General features: G+C 45.3%; 1 pseudogene; it reads right to left on the bottom strand.

The window, feature by feature from the left end:
- Positions 1–3,433: 3,433 nt before the first annotated feature.
- LOC136314189 (RNA-binding protein 3 pseudogene) lies at positions 3,434–4,460 on the bottom strand (annotated as a pseudogene).
- Between the last annotated feature and the right edge of the window lie 14,889 nt (positions 4,461–19,349).

Genomic DNA, 19,349 nt, shown 5'->3' with positions numbered 1-19,349 from the left:
AGGTCTTTAGCAACCCTGCACTGAAAAATTTTTTTCTACTTCTATATCTAGGTGTTTATAATTTCCTAAGTAATGCTATTTTGACATGTATCATCTATCAAGACAGCTTCCAAATTACCTTATTATTTCCAGTAGGTTTTTTTCCTAACATTTTTTTGATAGACACAATGACTACTCAGCTGCCATCATGGAAAACAGCTTACCCCAAAGGAAGAGGAAGGGCTTAAAACACAACATTTCATCCCCCACTGTGAGGTTGTAGTGCATTTGCTTGCTATTCTCCCTCTCTCTCTCTCTCTCTCTCTCTCTCTTCCTCTCTCTCTCTCTCTCTCTCTCTTCCTCTCTCTCCCTCCCTCTCTCTCTCTCTCTCTCTCTCTCTTCCTGGCCTTTACTTTGAAATGTAGCAAAAAGTTTACCTTTGCAGGAATGTCAGGAAAAGCTTATATTGGGGAGGGATCTGATAATTAGGGGAGTTTAAATTACAATGGTTGTTGGTAAAAGCCTAGCCACAGTCTCAGGGGCACCAGGACCCAGCTGTTCCTGGGAGATTCCTGACCTCCACTGTCTTCAAGATTTACCAAAGACACCAGATAGAACCACACTGATTAGGTCTGTGTAACATCAAAAGAACTTGCAAAGGAGGTGTTTTCTGCTGCTGAATCCCTGCTCATTATCAAGTCAGTGACCAAAGGCAACAAACCAAGATATGCTAATCTGAGCATGTCCAGGTGCACCCAACCCCAAGCTAGCAAATGCCTGCAGCAACCTCTATATCTAATGGCTTCCTCCTGCAGCTTGGGGCTGACACCCTTTGTTGGTCTCAGCCCACCTGCACCCAGGCATTTTTAAAATAAACTTTCCTTTTGGAACACACTAGCCTCATGTTTTTGGTTAAGCCTGCAGTTTCTGCCTTTCACTTTTTTTTTTTTTGTATTTTTCTGAAATGAGAAGCGAGGAGGCAGAGAGACAGACTCCCGCATGAGCTCTACCAGATCCACCTGGCAAGCCCACCAGGGGGCGATGCTCTGCCCATCTGAGCCATTGCTCCCTTGCATTCTTACGCCTGAGGTGGAGGCCATGGAGCCGTCCTCAGAGCCTGGGCCAACTTTGCTCCAATGGAGCCTTGGCTGTGGGAGGGGAAGAGAGAGACAGAGAGGAAGGAGAGGGGGAGGGGGTGGAGAAGCAGATGGGCGCTTCTCCTGTGTACCCTGGCCGGGAATCGAACCCAGGACTTCCACAAGCTGGGCCAATGCTCTACCACTGAGCCAACTGGCCAGGGCCTGCTTTTCATTTTTGAATTTTCTGGGAGAACTGAAATATGGTTACAGGGGGAAAATTATGGCTTTATATCTTCTTTCTCAATGTTTATAGCAATTATTTAATTCTTCTTTAAATATCTGTTAGAACCTCCAAAGCCATGTTGATAGCAAGCATCCCTGTTAAGTTTCTAATTTTAATTGAATTATTTCAGTGTTTCACTATTTAAAATAACAATTCCTAGTTGATTTTGGCAAATAGTTTGTTTAATTGTTTAAGCAGTTTATTTTTATTTCAGTTACTAGAAATTTGGGGGGATAGCTATTGAATTTTACCAAGTCTTTGCTATATCTATTAATATGAGCCCATGATTTTTCTCCTTTGTATGCTGATATAATAAATTATGTTGAATGGAATTCCTGATATTTATTCCTGGGGGAAAAATTCTATTTGGTCAAAATATATTATTCTTTTGATATTCTTCTGAGATCTATTTGTTACTTTGTTCATTTATTTGTTAATGATAAATATTTATAGACAGCTTTCTATGTTGTAGGTATTGTTTAGATCCATAGCAATGAGCAAAACACAAAATCCCTGATCTATGACACTTATCTTTTAGCAAGCTGTTAAAAAATTCAGTGACCTTCAATGACAAACCATTTCTTTCTTGCTCATAGGTCGGTAGGTTGACTGGACTTGTACTTGATTTTCTAGTATACATTTAAATGTTTTGTTGAAGAGTATCATCTGGCTCCATGTCAACCTTCTCTTGGGGTCCACAGATTTCTAGGGCTCAAACTCTGCCTAGGCTCCACCTTTTCTGAAACCTTGTTTCAAGATTCCCCAGTATTTTCTGAACTGATGGGGGAGAACAACTCTCCCTCTTTCTTTCTACTGGTCCGCTTACCTGGAGAGAGACAGAGAGAAAGAAATTCATTTGAAAGTGGATGGAAGAGAATCACATTTGGGTTACCATGTCCCCAGAATCACCTCTAAAATACCCTTTTAAAATAAATTTAAGTTATAACATAAATTTAAGTTAAAAAAAAGCAAGAGGATTTACACAAACATACTAAATAAATATCATTACAGGTGGTACCTGATAAGACAAATCACAAAAGTGGCGTGTGAATGACAAGGTCTGAGAAATACTGCACCAGAATAATACAGAATTTCCCTTCCAATTCTGATGTGCTCTTGCTCTGCATAGAAGAATTACTGGAATGTTCTTCTAACAGGGTGTTACATGTTGTTTTCCAGAAAAAAGGAGAGATCACAATCAAGATTAAACTAGTAAAATGACTTCTGCATGGTCAGACAAGCCATATGTATACCATGTATATATGATACACATGTATCATATGTATGGTATGTATTGATATATATATAACTGTATACGTATACATAAATATATATCATATATGTAGACAGACCTCAAAATGGAGGCAGATAATTAAAGAAAGTAAGGAGGTAGGAATTATAATGTTTTAGATATAATTCAGCTGACTGATAGCATCAAGGACACAAAACCCTGGGGTTTTTCGAGAAGGGCAGGACAGGACAGGAATTGTGACCATTATAAGAGACTTCCTCTCACAGGCCACCCCTGCATAGAAAGAGGGATCTGGTCTAGTGAGGACCAGTCCATCTTTATTTATTTATTTATTTTTTTGGTTTTCAGGTCTTATCTTTTTAATCAGCTCCATGAAGGACATACTAAACGCTACATGAAACACAACAGAATAATTTTTCTTCCAGTATTAAAAAAAAATGACAATCACAAGTATTTTAAGAAAATTCTAGGCCCTGACCAGTTGGCTCAGTAGTAGAGCATCAGCCTGGCGTGCGGGGGACCCGGGTTCGATTCCCGGCCAGGGCACACAGGAGAAGCACCCATTTGCTTCTCTACCTCCCCTTCCTCTCTGTCTCTCTCTTCCCCTCCCGCAGCCAAGGCTCCATTGGAGCAAAGATGGCCCGGGCGCTGGGGATGGCTCCTTGGCCTCTGCCCCAGGCGCTAGAGTGGCTCTGGTCGCCCCGGAGGGGCAGAGCATCGCCCCCTGGTGGGCAGAGCGTCGCCCCTGGTGGGCGTGCTGGGTGGATCCAGGCGCATGCAGGAGTCTGTCTCTCCCCGTTTCCAGCTTCAGAAAAATACAAAAAAAAAAAAGAAGAAAATTCTATATTATCAGGGCAGTGATCTTCAGTAAAAAAAACATAACAAAAAATCCCTCTAGTAATTGTTCTTCAATTCTTAGTTGCATTTGGAAATTTCCTAACCATAATAAACACTCTGTATGAGTTTTTAGATGTCCCTAGATACACTATTTCTGGGGGTGGGGGGGAATATCAGTCTGGTCAAACATTTTTTTTAGGGGGGTGTCCAGAATCAATCCTGTGAGATCAAACTCAAAACTTGGAAAAATACCAGACAACAAATGTCCCAGAATTGTCTTTAAATGGGAGGAAAAAAATTAAAAATACATGGAGCTTCCTAAAAGGTCTTTAACAAGCTACCTTGGGAGCTCAGTTCAAAAATAGAAGTTGGTGTATTAAAACAGATGTTTCAGTGCAGCTCCCAAACTCTATAAATACAGCCATTTGGAAGGACAATCCTGGATCAGAAGTTTTATTCCTGTGTATCTACATTAGGTGTGCATGCCTCTTCTCGGTTGTCATAATTGTCTCTGTAACTTCCTCCTGAGTAGCGGTCATAACCACCCTGGCTTCTGCCACCATAGTTTCTGGACCTTCCATATCTGTATCCATATCCTCCAGGTCGACTGTCATACCTGCCACTCCCATAGCCCTGCTCCCTACTACCTCTAGAGTAGCCGCGACCATGCCCATGGGCCCCAAAGGCACCCCCTCTGGTTCCCCCGGCCGACTTGCCTTCGTGATCTACACGGATCTGGCGACCATCCAGAGACTCTCCATTCATGGCTCTCATGGCATCTGAGGCATGCTCTGGATTGGTGAAGGTAATGAAGCCAAAACCCTGGGATCGCTGCGTCTCCCGGGCCTTGACAACGACCACCTCAGAAATTGGCCCGAAGCTGCTGAAGTGATCTTCCAGAGCCTGCTCATCGGTGTTGAAGTTGAGCCCTCCAACGAAGAGCTTCCCTTCTTCAGAAGACATAGCAATGGATTGGAGTCCTGTAAGTTAAGTAAAAGAGGCAGATGGAGAGTTACCACCGAAGAACAGAATGACTCCAGTCCATCTTTACTACAAAGAGGAGGTGTTTTTTTTTCCAAAATCAGAGCCTCAAATGTTTCTTTGTTGTGTAGCATTTATTGTTACTGTCCACATGAGTTTGAGAGAGTGGGAGAAGCAAAACCACTCTTAGAGACCCTGAGGACACACACAGCCATCTCAAAGTTACAAATCGCACCTTAAACATTCACAGCCCCAAGGCCAGGTCACCTGGCTGCCATTAGCTCTTCAACAACAAAGCACCCATGCAGCTGGGTCCTGCCTCCATTTGCAATGGACTTGCCCAATTGTCAGTATGTTATGTTCTGTAGGTTAGGGACACTTCCGGAAGGACTGAGCACTCCACTCAGGCGGCCCACAAAAGCCTCCCTGGCCTCAGGAAAGCTTCAGGCCTAAGGGTGAAAGGAAAGAAAGGGTACCCTTGGACACCTGCTTTACCGGGGTCAGGTTCACTTTGTTGAAGGAGCATAAAACACAGGGAAGGGAGGGAGCGGTGCAGGTGCTGGCTAGAGCGGGGTGTTGGAGCGCGGCAGCTCTCCATCCAGTCTGCGGCGCCCTCCGTGAGGCTCCCAGCCCGAGGCTTAAACTGAATACGGAGCTCATTGCTCAGCTCCAACCACTGCTTCTCTCTGAAGTCGACCTGTGTGCCAGTGAAGAAAGCCATTGTGTTCTGCACACTGGACTCGCCACACACGCGACCTTTCCAAGTACTCACCTGCCCAACCAGAGCCCCGAGGCCCCGAGTGAGTGAGTGAGTGTGTGTGAGTGTGTGTGTGTGTGTGTGTACACCTGAGCGCACGCCCGGCCTTGCCCCGCACACAAGAAGGACCTGGACAGGGGAGTTCTGGGGGCCCCGGGCGCACGGGATGGGTGAGCTGGGCCTGCACAGGACAACGGTCCGCACGCCCGGCTGGCGCGTGGCCGAGCCCGGGGGAATTTGAAAAACTCGGTCATTGTTCGCGGGGCTGGGCGGCCGCCGCCTGCAGCGGACGGGCTGCGATCTATTCACAGGGCAGCCCGGCTGCCCGCGCACCTGCCGGCGCCTCTCCCCTCCCCGCCCGCCATCTGTCGTCTGAGCACCATTGTAAGTAGCGGCGCCTGGCGTCCTGGACGACACCCAAGGGGACCTGGGGCTTAGGCCTGGCTAGAGGCGAACAAGGAGGGTTTATTCCCCATCTCATTTGGAGGAGACCTTAAGCAAAATAGCCAAGCCCTCCAGCTTTTGGCGCAGGGTTTCTTTGCCCCACCCCCCCTGGACCCCGGAGACGCAGGGTCCGCAATCTGAGCCCAGCCTCCTGCTTGGATTTTCCACGTGTTATCCAGGCTGGAGGGACCCGTCAGCGGCAGATCCCACCGCAAGCCTCCCTGAAGAGCCCCCGGGAGCCCGTTTCAAATGCAGATGCTGGTTTTGTCTACAGCCTGATCCTCTGAGTTCACCCCAATTGTCCGAGCCTCTTGGGACACTGGGTTGAAAGAAATCTCTTTTCTGCAACTGCAAATGCAGGCTTTTCACGTTCCACCAGCCAGCCTGCTGCCCCAACAGTCTTTTCTTCGCTCACATTTGTTTACTATCTCACATCTTCCTTTAATGTTACAGGAAGTTTTAAACGCTTTGCTATATATCCCAACCAAAAAGAAAACTAATGTACCAAAACAAAACAAAGCTATGGGCATTGTGGTCCTGACATCCTTTTCAAAGTACCCCTTTGTTCCTGCAAAGATTCAAATCCACCCTCCCTCTTAGGCACCTCCCCAGTCCCAGCCTGGAGAGCTGACGCTCCCCCACCTCACTCCACCCCCCCCCTCTCCCACACACAAGCACATCATCTCTTTTCATAGATGGGAAACTGAAAAAAGGAGCCAGGAGGAGCTGTGGACATAGAGGTGGACTTAATCTCCCTGAATTAAAAACAAAAGCCACCTGCTCTCAATCTGGGCTGCTATTACTAGCAGGCAGGTCCATGCAAAGAAGGATGTCAGGGCTCAAGGGGGGATGTTGGAGGGTGATCTCTTAGGTTGGGCCTCTCCAGATGGGTGTCTGTCTCTTGACCCTGCTGCCAGATAAAGGTGAGTGCTGGGACCCCAGGGATTCCAGACCCGAGGGAGCAGAAGCCCATGCTGAGTGGGACTCTCCTTCTCTAGAAATTTTAGTGCTTGCAGCTCTAATATTCTCCATCCAAAGGAAATCTGTCTAGTGGCATCAGATCAGACCAGGGAATGGAGAAGCCTTACTGAGACATTGCACTTCAGGTCCCCTTTCTTGGACAGACCTAGAAACAAAAAAAAACATGTTTCTCTGAATCCCCTTTCCCATCCTCTTTAACTCACAGATGGCATCTTTCTTTAAGTGTGCTAATATTACTGATTATCCCCGGGCTCTGTGTGTGTGTGTGTGTGTGTGTGTGTGTGTAGGTGACACATGCACACAGTACACAATCCAAAAGGAACAAATGGTTATTCACTGAAAAAACAAGTCTCCCTTCCACCCTGTTTCCAGAATGCCAGTGTTTGGTTTTCTGTTCCTGCTTGGCTATAAGAAGACCTAGGCTTCCATCTCAGTCACTGGGCTTCTGTCTTGCCTCCAGCTGTGGGTCCTGGCGCAAGAGCCTCCTTCCTGCTGAACCTTGGCTGCCTCCTCAGTAGGACAACCTACTATATAAGGTTGTTAGGACCAAATGAGACGGTGTAAAAAGTGTTATAGGCTCCCTGAAGGGCTGTGTGCTCAAAGTTATCACTTTAGAAACAAAGTGCTATTCTCATTCCCCTCACCTTGTCTAGCAAGGTCCAAGGAAATAGGTGTTGAAGACTTTGGATGAGAAAATGAAAGATTCCACAGCTGGGAGATAATAGGCTGTGACAACGTGGAGGAACACTGGAGTTAAGAAAAAATGAGCACAGGAGGCTGAAGGGAGGTGTGTCAGTCAGGTTCTGCTGCATAACAATCAACCACAAAATATATGACAAGAAGTGGGTTTTTTTTTTCTTGCTCAGCATCTGCAGGCCAGTAACCACTCTGCTTGAGGCTGTGGATTTGTGGGGTAGCCGGGGCAGTTCTTTTCCAGGTGTCTTATTCTGGGACTGCTGACAGATCAGCTCCTTAGGCTATGCTGTTCTGACAATGACAGAAGTATGAGGTACCAAGCCAAACTATGCAAGTATAATAGCTGCTAAGATCTTATTGGCCAAAATAAGCCATATGGCCCAATGCAAAGTCAAGTTAATTCTATCTGCCATGAAATAGTGACAAAGGCATGTAATACCATGGAGCAAAGAATTGGGGAGTAATATTTCAATCACTTCTCTCTACATTCTCTTCCTAGATAGCACCCATCCCCACTGCCTTAAATATCATGCATTTGCTAAGGATTCCCTAACTTACATTCCAAGCTGCAGCTGTTCTCTATATTCCAAACACCTCTGAGTTCCCACAACCCCCTTTCCCCTAATATCTCCACTTGCATATTTCACACTTTGCTCCAAGTAATTCTTGGTTCCCTGTCTCTACCCAAACCTGATTTCAGCAGAGGACTTTCCTTCTACCCTCTTGCTCAATCAGCAGAAGATCACCTTGCATCCATTTTTCTCCCTTACCATCTCCCCACCACATTCAACCTATTAACATGAGGCTGCCTCAAAATGGGCCTCTTGCCCTGGCCAGTTTGCTCAGTGATAGAGCTTCGGCTCAGCATGTGGAAGTCCCAGGTTCGATTCCTGGCCAGGGCACATAGGAGAAGTGCCTATCTGCTTCTCCACCCTTCCCCCTCTCCTTCCTCTCTATCTCTCTCTTCCCCTCCCGCAGCCAAGGCTCCATTGGAGCAAAGTTGGCCTGGGCACTGAGGATGGCTCCATGGCCTCCACCTCAGGTGCTAGCCTGGCTCTGGTTGCAACGGAGCAATGCTCTAGATGGGCAGAGCATCACCCCCTAATGGGCATGTCAGATGGATCCCAGTCAGGTGCATGAGGGAGTCTGTCTCTCTGCCTCCTGCTTCTCACTTCATAGAAATACAAAAAAAGGGGGGGGGGTTCTCCCTGGTTCAAACCCTCAGCATCTGTCACCTGGACGACCCCCACAGCTTCATAACTGCTCTCCCTACTCTGCCTTTGCCCCCTTCGGTCTTTTCTCAACACACCAAGACTTATGTTTATAAGCTATACATCAGATCATGTCACTACTCTGCTCCTAATCTCCAATGGCACCCATCTCAAAGTCCTTATAATGCTCTACAAAGTCCTGCATAGCTTGCCCTCACTCCTCCACCTCTCCAACCTCACTCCCTAATACCTGGCCCTCACATATTCTGTTCCCGCCACACTGCCCTTCTTACTACTATGCAAATACTGCCAGGCCCACACTGGCCTCAGAGCCTTTGCATTTGCTCTTTCCTCTACCTGAAAAGCTCCTCTCCAAAACTTTTACACTGCTAGGCTCTTGCTTCACCTTCCTAGGAAAACTTCCCCTAGCCACCATATCCAGAACATCACCCCTCACCCAAACTTCCAGATCCCCTTGTCACTATCAAACCATCGATATGATTTACTTGTTTGTTATGTTTATTTTCCATTTCTAGTGGGGATAATGTATGCTCCGTGTATGGTGGCCCTCCCAGTTTACTCAGAATTGTCCTTATTTCAGCACTAAAATTGCCATGTCCTACGAAATCCCTGGAAAACTGGGATAGTAAGTTACCCACAAGGGCAGGATTTTTTCTTTTTTGTTCACTTCTCTATTTCTATTTCTGGTGCTTAGCACATTGCCTGGCTCTCAACAAATAGTGGCTGAATGAATAAATGAAGCAACAGCCAGAGATCCACAGAAAATTTAAATCAGATCACATCTTTCCCATACTGAAAACCTTTCAACGGCTCCATGTTGTACTTAAAGCAAAATCTAAACTCTTCACCACAGTCTCTGAAGCTTGTCTCTGCTGGCCTTTGCCCGAAGCAGTGCATACCTTCATTTCTCTGCAGTCCTTGAGCTCTGGAAGGTCTGACCCCCTTCCAGCCTCCTCGAGTATGCCGTTTCTCTTCTTTCCTTCAAGCCTTTGCAGTTGCTGTTTTCTTGGCCTGAAATACACTTCCCTGGAGGCTCCTGCTCATCCTTCCAGGCTCAGTTCAAAGGCGCAATGTCCTCCGAGAGGCCTTCCCAAGCTGCCCCTTCTAAGAGGCTTCCTCCCCTTATTTGTATCTGGCATGCCGCTCATGACTAACTGTGATCACTCCTGTTTGTTTGTTTGTTTGTTTACAACTTGTTTATACACCACTGTCCAGAATACACTGAGTGCTTTCAAATATCTGCTACAGCATGCTTCGTGGTCAGGAAAGGGAAAAGAAGAGTTGAGAAGTTTTCAAGCTCAGAGGCAGGAGCTAATTTCACTAGGAACCAAATGGGCTTTTTTGAGCAATGAAAGCATTCTTTGGACCTTGTCAAGGAAGATTCTAACTATAATAAAAATCATATATACCGACCTGTGGTGGCACAGTGGATAAAGCGTCGACCTGGAAATACTGAGGTCGCCGGTTCGAAACCCTGGGCTTGCTTGGTCAAGGCACATATGGGAGTTGATGCTTCCAGCTCCTCCCCCCTTCTCTCTCTCTCTGTCTCTCTCTCTCCCTCTCTCTCCTCTCTAAAAAAATATGAATAAATAAATTAAAAAAATAATATATACCATTTATTCAGCACTTAACATGGGCCAGGTATGGTGTTGGTCATCTTACATACATCACTTCATTTAATCCCACAACAGCCTCATCATTATCTCCATTTTCAGGTAAAAGAATTAAGTGTAAAAGACACTGTATGTTGCTTACCTAATGTTCATTTTCCATATTCTCTTTGCTAATAGGACCTAAGTTTTGTTCAGCATGAGAATGTGTCCAGCCCACCATGATGGATCTAAAAAAATTCTATTCACTGCATTCCCACACTCCCTTGCAACTAAGGGTGACCATGTAAACCTATGCTGGACAATGTGAAAAAAGCAGGAGTCTTCTGAAGAATGAAGCATTCTGAGAAAACCTCTGCTCCTCCCACATCCTTCTTCCTGTCTTCAAGTGGTACATTGTCTTATGCCCTGGCAGCCTGAGATAAAAAGATCAAAGGTGAAAGCCATCAGACTAAGCATGGCTGGTTAAAAAGATGAAAGTTCTTTTATATTTTGATCATGTTGTTAACTAGCTGAACCAACACAAGAAACCACCCAACCTCCAGTCTTTTTTTGTTATGTGAGTCAAAGAAACCCCTATCTGTTGAAAACACCACATTAGCTAAATTCACTGTTACTTGCAACTAAACACATTCCTAAGTAATAGACTGGGGCTCAGATAACTTTGGAGATAGTCAAACCTGGAGAGGAATAATCTAGTCAGGAATTTGTGACTGTAAAAGACCAGCAGGCTAATAACTGGAAGTTAAGCTCAGATTTAAACAGATCCTGAAGCCATTGCTTTTGAGACCACTTAATAGGGAGAAGGCAAAAAAAACAAAAAGGTTACATTCACTGTTCATCAGAATGTGACTATGGAATTTCTAACAGCAACAGAGGAAAATCTATAGGAAAGTTAGGGGTAAAAGATGCAAGGTTTTGTCATATAACAAGGTATAAAAGAACTAACATATTTTAGTCTCTATTATGCTCCAGGCACTGTGTCAGAAATGTTACATTACCAGCCCATATGGACTTGCCAATTGCTTTGCAAGGCAGAAATTATCATCTCCACATTACAGAGGAAGAAGTTGAAGCTCAGGGGGGAAGTAGAGAAAAATATTTACAAGCTATAAATTCAAAGCAATCCCAGTCAAAAAGCATTTTACTTAATAAATTGACAAGCTGATTCTAAAATTCATAGGAAATACAAACAACCTATAATACCCAAAACAACCTTGAAAAAAAGTTGGAGAACTAACACCTGACTCCGGAAATGATTATAAAGCTAAGGTAATGAAGACAGCATAGTATTGATGCAAAGATGAACAAATAAATCAATGGAACAGAATAGAGAATTCAGAAATTAACCCATGTGTATATAAACAACTGATTTTTTACACAAGCACAAAAGTAACGCAGTGGAGAAAGGACAATCTTTTCAATAAACGGTGCTGAAAGAATTGGATATTATATGCGAAATGAACATCATGAAAGAGGAGGCAGAGAATGAAGAGAAAGAGGAGACAAAGAAAGAAGAGGAGGAAGAAAGGTCTTGGAGTCACTTCTTGCACCATTAATAAAAATTAACTCACAATTGATCACGTATCTTATTGTAAAAAGTGAAACTCTACCACTCTTAGAAGAAAATCTAGGAGTAAATCTTCATAACCTTGTGTTAGTCATTGGTTTCTTAGATATGACATCAAAAGCACAATCCATTAAGAGATTAAGTGAATAAATTAGACTTCATCAAAATTAAGAACTTTTGCTCTTCAAAAAACACTGTTAACAGCAGGAAAAGAATATCCAAATAAAATTCAAAACACTAATTCAAAAGAATATATGCACCCCTATGTTCATTGCAACATTATTTACAATAGCCAAGATTTGGAAGCAGCACAGGTGTCCATCAGTAGATGAGTGGATAAAAAAGCTGTGCTGCATTTATGTAATGGAATACCACTCTGCCATAAAAAAGAAAGAAATCTTTCTTTGCTACAGCACGAATGAACCTGGAGAGCATTATGTTAAGTAAAATAAGCCAATCAGAGAAAGACAAGTATCATGTGATTCCATTCATATGTGGAATCTATAAACCAACAAAATAGAAACAGATTTATAGCTAGAGAACAGACTGACAGCTGTCAGAGGAAGGGGGTTATGGGGCTGAGTGAAAAAGATGAAGGCATTAAGCAAAACACAAAACAAGACAAAACTCATAGACATAGACAACAGTGTGGTGAGTACCAGAAGAAAAGGGTGTGAGAGGCAGAAGAGGGTATAGGAGGGATAAATGGTGATGGCAGGAGACTTGACTTGAGGTGGGGAACACACAGTACAATATATAGATGATATATAACAGAATTGTACACCAGATATCTATATAATGTTATTAACCAATGTCACCCCAATAAATTCAATTTTTAAAAAAGAGCAGGAAAAGAAGCCACAGACCAGAAGAAAACATAGGCAAAGCATATTTCTGAGTAAGGATCTGTATTCCCGAAGATATTAAGAATTCTCAAACTCAACAACAAGAAAACAAAGAATCCAATTTAAAAAGAAAGGGCAATATATTTGCAATGCTTAACAAGAAGATATACAATTGGCAAATAAGCACATGAAAAGATGCTCAGCAATAATAGTCATGAGGAAAATTCAAATTAAAATGAGATTCCACTGCCTGACCAGGCGGTGGCACAGTGGATAGAACATCAGAGCAGGACTCGGGACCCAGGTTCGAAACCCCGAGGTCACCGGCTTGAGTGCGGCCCCATCTGGTTTGAGCACAGCTCACCAGCTTAAACCCAAGGTTGCTGGCTTGAGCACCGGGTTAATCAGTCTGCTGTAGCCCCCTGGTCAAGGCACATATGAGAAAGCAATCAATGAACAACTAAGGTGCTGCAATGAAGAATTGATGCTTCTCATCTCTCTCTTCCTGTCTGTCTGTCCTTATCTGTCCCTCTCTCTGTCTCTCTTTCTGTCTCTGTCACACACACACACATGAAAAAGATAGCACTACATGTCTATTAAGAATGGCTAAAATTTGGCCTGACCTGTGGTGGCGCAGTGGATAGAGTGTTGACCTAGAACACTGAGGTCGTCAGTTCAAAACCTTGGGCTTGCCTGGTCAAGGCATATATGGGAGTTGATGCTTCCTGCTCCTCCCCACTCCACTCCCCCCCCTCTAAAAAATAAATAAATAAATAAAATCTAAAAAAAAAAAAAAAAAAGAATGGCTAAAATTTTAAAGACTGGCCATACAAATGTTGGTGAGTACATGTAGGGAGTTATACTCTCCAACATTGTGAGTAAGAACGTAAAATAGTACAACCACTTGGAAAACAGTTTGGTTATTTCTTTGAAAGTTAGACATATACCTACCAGATTAATCAGCCATTCCTCTTCTGAGTAACTATCCAAGAGAAAGGGAAATATATGTCCCTACAAACACCTGGACGTGAATGTTCATAGCAGTTTTATTTGTAATAGTTAAAAGCTGGAAAAAAACAAATGTCCATCAAATGATGAATAGGTATACAAATTGTGGCACATGCATCCAATAGAATACTAACTACCAATAAAAGGAAATAAACTACTGAGACACAACAAGAGCTAAGTAAAAGAAGTCGGACAAAAAAGAATACATCTTGGATGATTTCATTTACGCAAAAGTCCTTACAAGACAAACTAATCTATAGGAATAGAAAGCAGGTCAGTGGTTGCCTGGGTACGGGCAAGGGGTTGAAGAGAAGGTTCAAAGGGACCCAAGGAAATGTCAGAGATGATGGACATGTCCACGACAGTCGGAGTGATCATTCCATGGGTGTGTATATTAAAGTCAAAACTAAACATGTTGCCTGACCTGTGGTGGCACAGTGGATAAAGCGTCGAACTGGAAATGCCGAGGTCGCCGGTTTGAAACCCTGGGCTTGCCTGGTCAAGGCACATATGGGAGTTGATGCTTCCAGCTCCTCCCCCCTTCTCTCTCTCTGTATCTCTCTCCTCTCTGTCTCTCCTCTCTAAAAAATGAATAAATAAAATAAAATAAAATAAAAAAACTAAACATGTTGTTCCGTGTAGTTTATTATATGTGAAATGATACCTCAATAAAATTGTTTTTAAAAACACCCAAGGCCACGCAGGGGTGCCAGTCGCCAGGGCTTGGGAGCGGAGCTCCTTCCACCCCACAGACTGCACCCAGATGGCCATAATCTGTTGGCAGGAGCTTTGTGTGTGAAAACTCCAGCTGGAATACTTGGAATTCTTCATACAAATTCCAAGAAATCCAGGGACTTCTGGCCACCACATGAAAACATAAGAGGGAAAAAAATGGCTTATTTTCTGGAAAAAAAAAAATGAAGTGTATTTTATGGAGTCATGGAGTCTCTGAAACCCCAGCAGCCCTTTTTCCTGGTGTTTGTTGGAGCTGGGGATGGAGGTGGGGAAGAGAAAACCCCAGTCTGCCAGCCTTTCTCAGGCAAAGACAGTCCCAGCAGTCATGAGGCTCCTGAGGGTGGAGGAGGGGGAGGGGCGGAGGAGTGCAGGCTCCAGGCCGACAGAAGCCTCAAACTCAGAAACAGGGGAAATTAGGCTGTTGGGGGAGGGGGCAGTGTGACCCTAAGGGAGGCTGTGTCACCTGCCGTTTTCCCTGGTGTCCAGACTGTGGCGGGAGCTGTTCCCAACAAGGGCAACTTCTTATCTGTGGATTAAGATGGACAGACAGACAAACACTAACTATTTAGCTGCCCTGGCTGTGAGCAAGGCAGCCAATCGATCACCCTGGTCTTTCTAACCAGATCAAACTCTATTAGTAGAGCTTGCCACTTTGTACCTCAGTTGTGTCATTCACTCTTTCTGGTCGACAGCTAGTATTTACTAGGCAGCAGGTACTCTTGCAATCTCTGGGAATCCCCCACCCCTGCCCTGTGGAGCTTGCATCCCAGTGGAGAAAACAGACCATGTGCAAGGCAAATAAATAAGCATTCAATGGGTCAGATGGCTGTAAGTGTAGGGGAGAAAAATAGAACAGAGACAGGGGACAGGAGAAAGGATGGGGTTGCGAACAGGACTGGGAGAGGAGGGGGTGGCGTCTCACTGAAGTTCTAGTGTGACCGGGCCGGCTTCTCTCCTATGATGGTTTGTTCCTCTAAGCCTAGAACAGATCACAAAGAGTCAGTGTGAAGTTTGCTGGTCCCTTGGCAGCTATATCCAACACCCACTCATCTTCTCCGCAGCTTCTCCTGGACAGGAGGAAGGCATCTTGGCAGCCTACCCACCACTGCCCTATCATAGGCTGCTGCTGGGGGCTACTCATTCTCGGGCTCAGTGATGAGTTAAATACCTCAAGAATCGAGTGCTTTCTGCTCCTCCTTTCCAAGAACTAGACCTGCTGAGGAGTTTAGCTCCTTCTAAACTTATAAAAGTCCTGTCCCTCAGTCTCTCATTCTGAGCCATTACCACATACCTTCCATATATTTATTCAGGCCTCTTTCTCTGCCTGTAATCGTACCGCACAAATGCCCATCTCAGTGCCTTTTCTCTCGTGCTGTTCCTCACCAAGAATGCCCTCCTCCTATTCAAACACTTTCCGTACTCAAAAGTGAAGCTCTACGCTAGCTATTTCCAGAGCCCTTCCCTGAGCAGGTCTCCCTGCAAATCCCCTTTCCTTGGTCTCCAACACCACATGCAGAGCAACAGAGCAGTGGCCCCAGATGGGCAGAACATCAGCCCCAGACTGGGGGTGGGGCAGTTGTCAGGTGGATCCTGGCCAGGGCGCATGTGGGAGTCCGTCTCTCTACCTCCCTGCCTCTCATTTGATTTAAAAAAAAATTTTTTTTGCCCAAATTTCCTTTTTTATATCTGAGAAATGAAAATGGTTTGGAAAATTCCAGGAAGGGAGTGTTCAGCCTTATTTGAGTTGTGCAAATGGGAAAAAAAAATGTGGTTTTCCCAAAATTAACAAATTCCCCCAGCCTTTCCTATGAAAGCTATTCACAAAGCTCTGAGTCCAATGTGTTAAGCTCACCAGTTTCTTTATTTTTCTGAAGAATAAATTGTCTTTCCATTTATATGTCTGTCGTAAGCACACACGTAGTTTTGGGTGAATGACGAGGATGGAGTCAGAATAGGAATTAACCAATATTAAAAATGAAGCATGTGACAAGTAGAAAGTGGTGAACTCTTTGATGCCCAATCCCCTGGCTTTCCCGTGTACTAAAGAAACCATATGTTAATAGCAGTATGCCCCTACCTATGTCTATCTTCCCTCTCCATTCATCCAAACTCATTCATTCAGCCATCCATTCAACAAACACTACTCGAAAGTCCTATGTGGTTGGTAATTTCTTTTTTCTTTTCTTTTTTTTATTTATTCATTTTAGAGAGGAGGGAGAGAGAGACAGAGAGAGAGGAGAGAGAGACAGGGGGGAGGAGCTGGAAGCATCAACTCCCATATGTGCCTTGACCAGGCAAGCCCAGGGTTTCAAACCAGCAACCTCAGCATTTCCAGGTTGAAGCTTTATCCACTGTGCCACCACAGGTCAGGCAATTTTTTTTTAAATTTATTTATTCATTTTAGAGAAGAGAGGGAGAAACAGAGAGAGAGAGAGAGAGAGAGAAGAGACAGAGAGAGAGAAGGGGGGAGGAGCTGGAAGCATCAACTCCCAAATGTGCCTTGACCAGGTAAGCCCAGGGTTTCGAACTGGCGACCTCAGCACTTCCAGGTCGACGCTTTATCCCACTGCGCCACCACAGGTCAGGCAAGTTGGTGATTTCTAAAATGACTCCCAAAGACCCTGTTTCCTGATACTTATGTATACTTGTGTAATCCCCTCCCCTTGAGTGTACACTGGACCTACTCCCTTGCTTCTAATGAAGGGAATACAGTAAAAGTGATATTACATCCAACATTAGTTTCCAAAGGATGGTAATATTCATCTTGCTCACACTCTCTCTGTGGTTCCTCCTGTTTACTCGCTCCGATGAGGTCAACTGCCAAGTGGTGAGCTGCCTTGTGGAGAAGCCCATGTGATAAGAAACAGAGGGCAGATTCTGGCCAACAGACAGTGAGGAACTGAGACCTTCAGTCCAACAGCCTGTGAGACACCAAATCCTGCCAACATCCACTGAGCTTGAAGCAGATCCTCCTCATCTGAGTATTCGAATGAGGCTGCAGCTTTGAAATATGCTGAGCCAGAGCACCCAGACATGCTGCATCCAACTCAATGTTGTTGTGTGTGTGTGTGTGTGTGTGTGTGTGTGTGTATTTTTCTGAAGCTGGAAACGGGGAGAGACAGTCAGACAGACTCCCGCATGCGCCCGACCAGGATCCACTCGGCACGCCCACCAGGGGCGAAGCTCTGCCCACCAGGGGGCGATGCTCTGCCCCTCTGGGGCGTCGCTCTGCCCCGACCAGAGCCACTCTAGCGCCTGGGGCAGAGGCCAAGGAGACATCCCCAGCGCCCAGGCCATCCCCGCTCCAATGGAGCCTTGGCTGCGGGAGGGGAAGAGAGAGACAGAGAGGAAGGGGGGGGGGGTGGAGAAGCAGATGGGCACTTCTCCTATGTGCCCTGGCCTGGAATCGAACCCAGGTCCCCCGCACACCAGGCTGATGCTCTACCGCTCAATGTTGTTTTAAGCCATTATATTTTAGGTGCAATTTGTTATAAAACAATAAGTAACTCATACGTCAACTATGTGCCGAGCACTGCTCTTGGCCCCAAGACACAGCAGAGGATAAAGCATACACACACATCACTGCCTCCATGTAGTTGACAGTTTAGGGAAGGAAGGCAGATGATAAATAAAGTGTGGTGACAGAGAAAAATCAGGCAGTGAAGGGGAATTGAGGATTACCAGGGTTTGGGGTAGATGGCAAGGTGGGGGTAACAGTAGTTGTAACTTTACGTGGGGTGGTTGGAAGGGTCTTCCCGAGAAGGTGGTGTTTGAGAAGAGACCTGTAAAGGAAACCATGAGCCACAGGCTGTCTAGAGGAAGAGTGTTCTAGGCAGAGGAAACAGTCCAGAACGAGTTTTTGTTTTGCTCGGCAAAATAAAATTTAAGGAAGAAAAGGCTTCCAGCTTCACTCTTCAGCCTGCAGAAAAATAACTAAGCACAGGCAGCCCACGAGAAATGCATTCCAACTTTCCTCCTGCTCCCAGAGAGAGCTCAGAGTCCAGACAGAGCTTAGCTTTGTTTCTGTTTTGTTTGTTTCCTGTGTCCTCAATATAGGCAGTTACTCACCTTGGCAGGTGGGGTTTCTGTGATTTGGGGGTGGAGGAAGGAAGTTGCCTCATGTCTCTTCATCGTGCCCTCTGCCCTGGTGTAATTTTCCTGCTCGATGCGGAGTATCGCAGGCAGGGATTGGGCAGCTGGGGCCACTGGCCAGAGGGCATCCCATCTGGAGAAGACTTGGACTGCCTGATTCATTCTGTGACCCTCAAAGCCATCGTTCACATTGGGCGAGACCCTCCCAGGGTCCCCCCCAAAATCCTGCCAGAGCCACTCTGACTGCCAAGAATTGGTTGGAAACAGGGGCCCTGATGACCACTTACCTCCATCCCTATAGGCCTTAGGTTTATTTGAGAATTCAAGGGGAGAACAGTTTACAAAATGCTTTTTGAACAGCCCTATGAGAAAAGCAGGCCTAATAAAGTTATTCTACTGTGTGCAAAACTAGAGATTTGGGTATATTCAGAGATTCTCCTTCCCCACACCCCCTGCCCTGCTGGGCACTGAGGCCTGGGTACCAGGGCTGTCCGGTGGAGAATGAGGATTGTGAAAGGATGTGCCAGCGGCGGCTTTCCTTATGAAATCTGACCAGAGCCAGATCTGATCTTTTGGCTCAAGCACTCACAACTGAATAAGTACCTCTGACTTCCGTCAAACACTGGCTTTACTTGATGCCTCTCACACCCAAGAAATAGAGTGTGAACTTTCCATCTAGCCCGAGAGGTCCAGAAGGAAAGACCAGCTCAACATGGGCCTGACCTTGGCAGCCATGAGTCTCTGCTTCTCCACACACAGGGAGGAAGGGTGAAATAAAGACATTTTCCAACCAATGAAAACAGGGAGCTATTGTCATCTGCAAACCCACATTAATATGGAAAAGAAAAATGACCCCAAGTGGCCTGGCCTGTGGTGGTGCAATGGATAGAACACTGACTTGGAATGCTGAGGTTGCCAGTTCAAAACCTGGACTTGCCCGCTCAGGCACCTATGAAATGCAATCAATG

This window comes from Saccopteryx bilineata, chromosome 10, assembly GCF_036850765.1.
Source record: "Saccopteryx bilineata isolate mSacBil1 chromosome 10, mSacBil1_pri_phased_curated, whole genome shotgun sequence".
NCBI lineage: Eukaryota > Metazoa > Chordata > Mammalia > Chiroptera > Emballonuridae > Saccopteryx > Saccopteryx bilineata.
The sequence above is the reverse complement of the archived record's forward strand: the minus strand, read 5'-3'. Positions and strand labels throughout refer to the sequence as shown.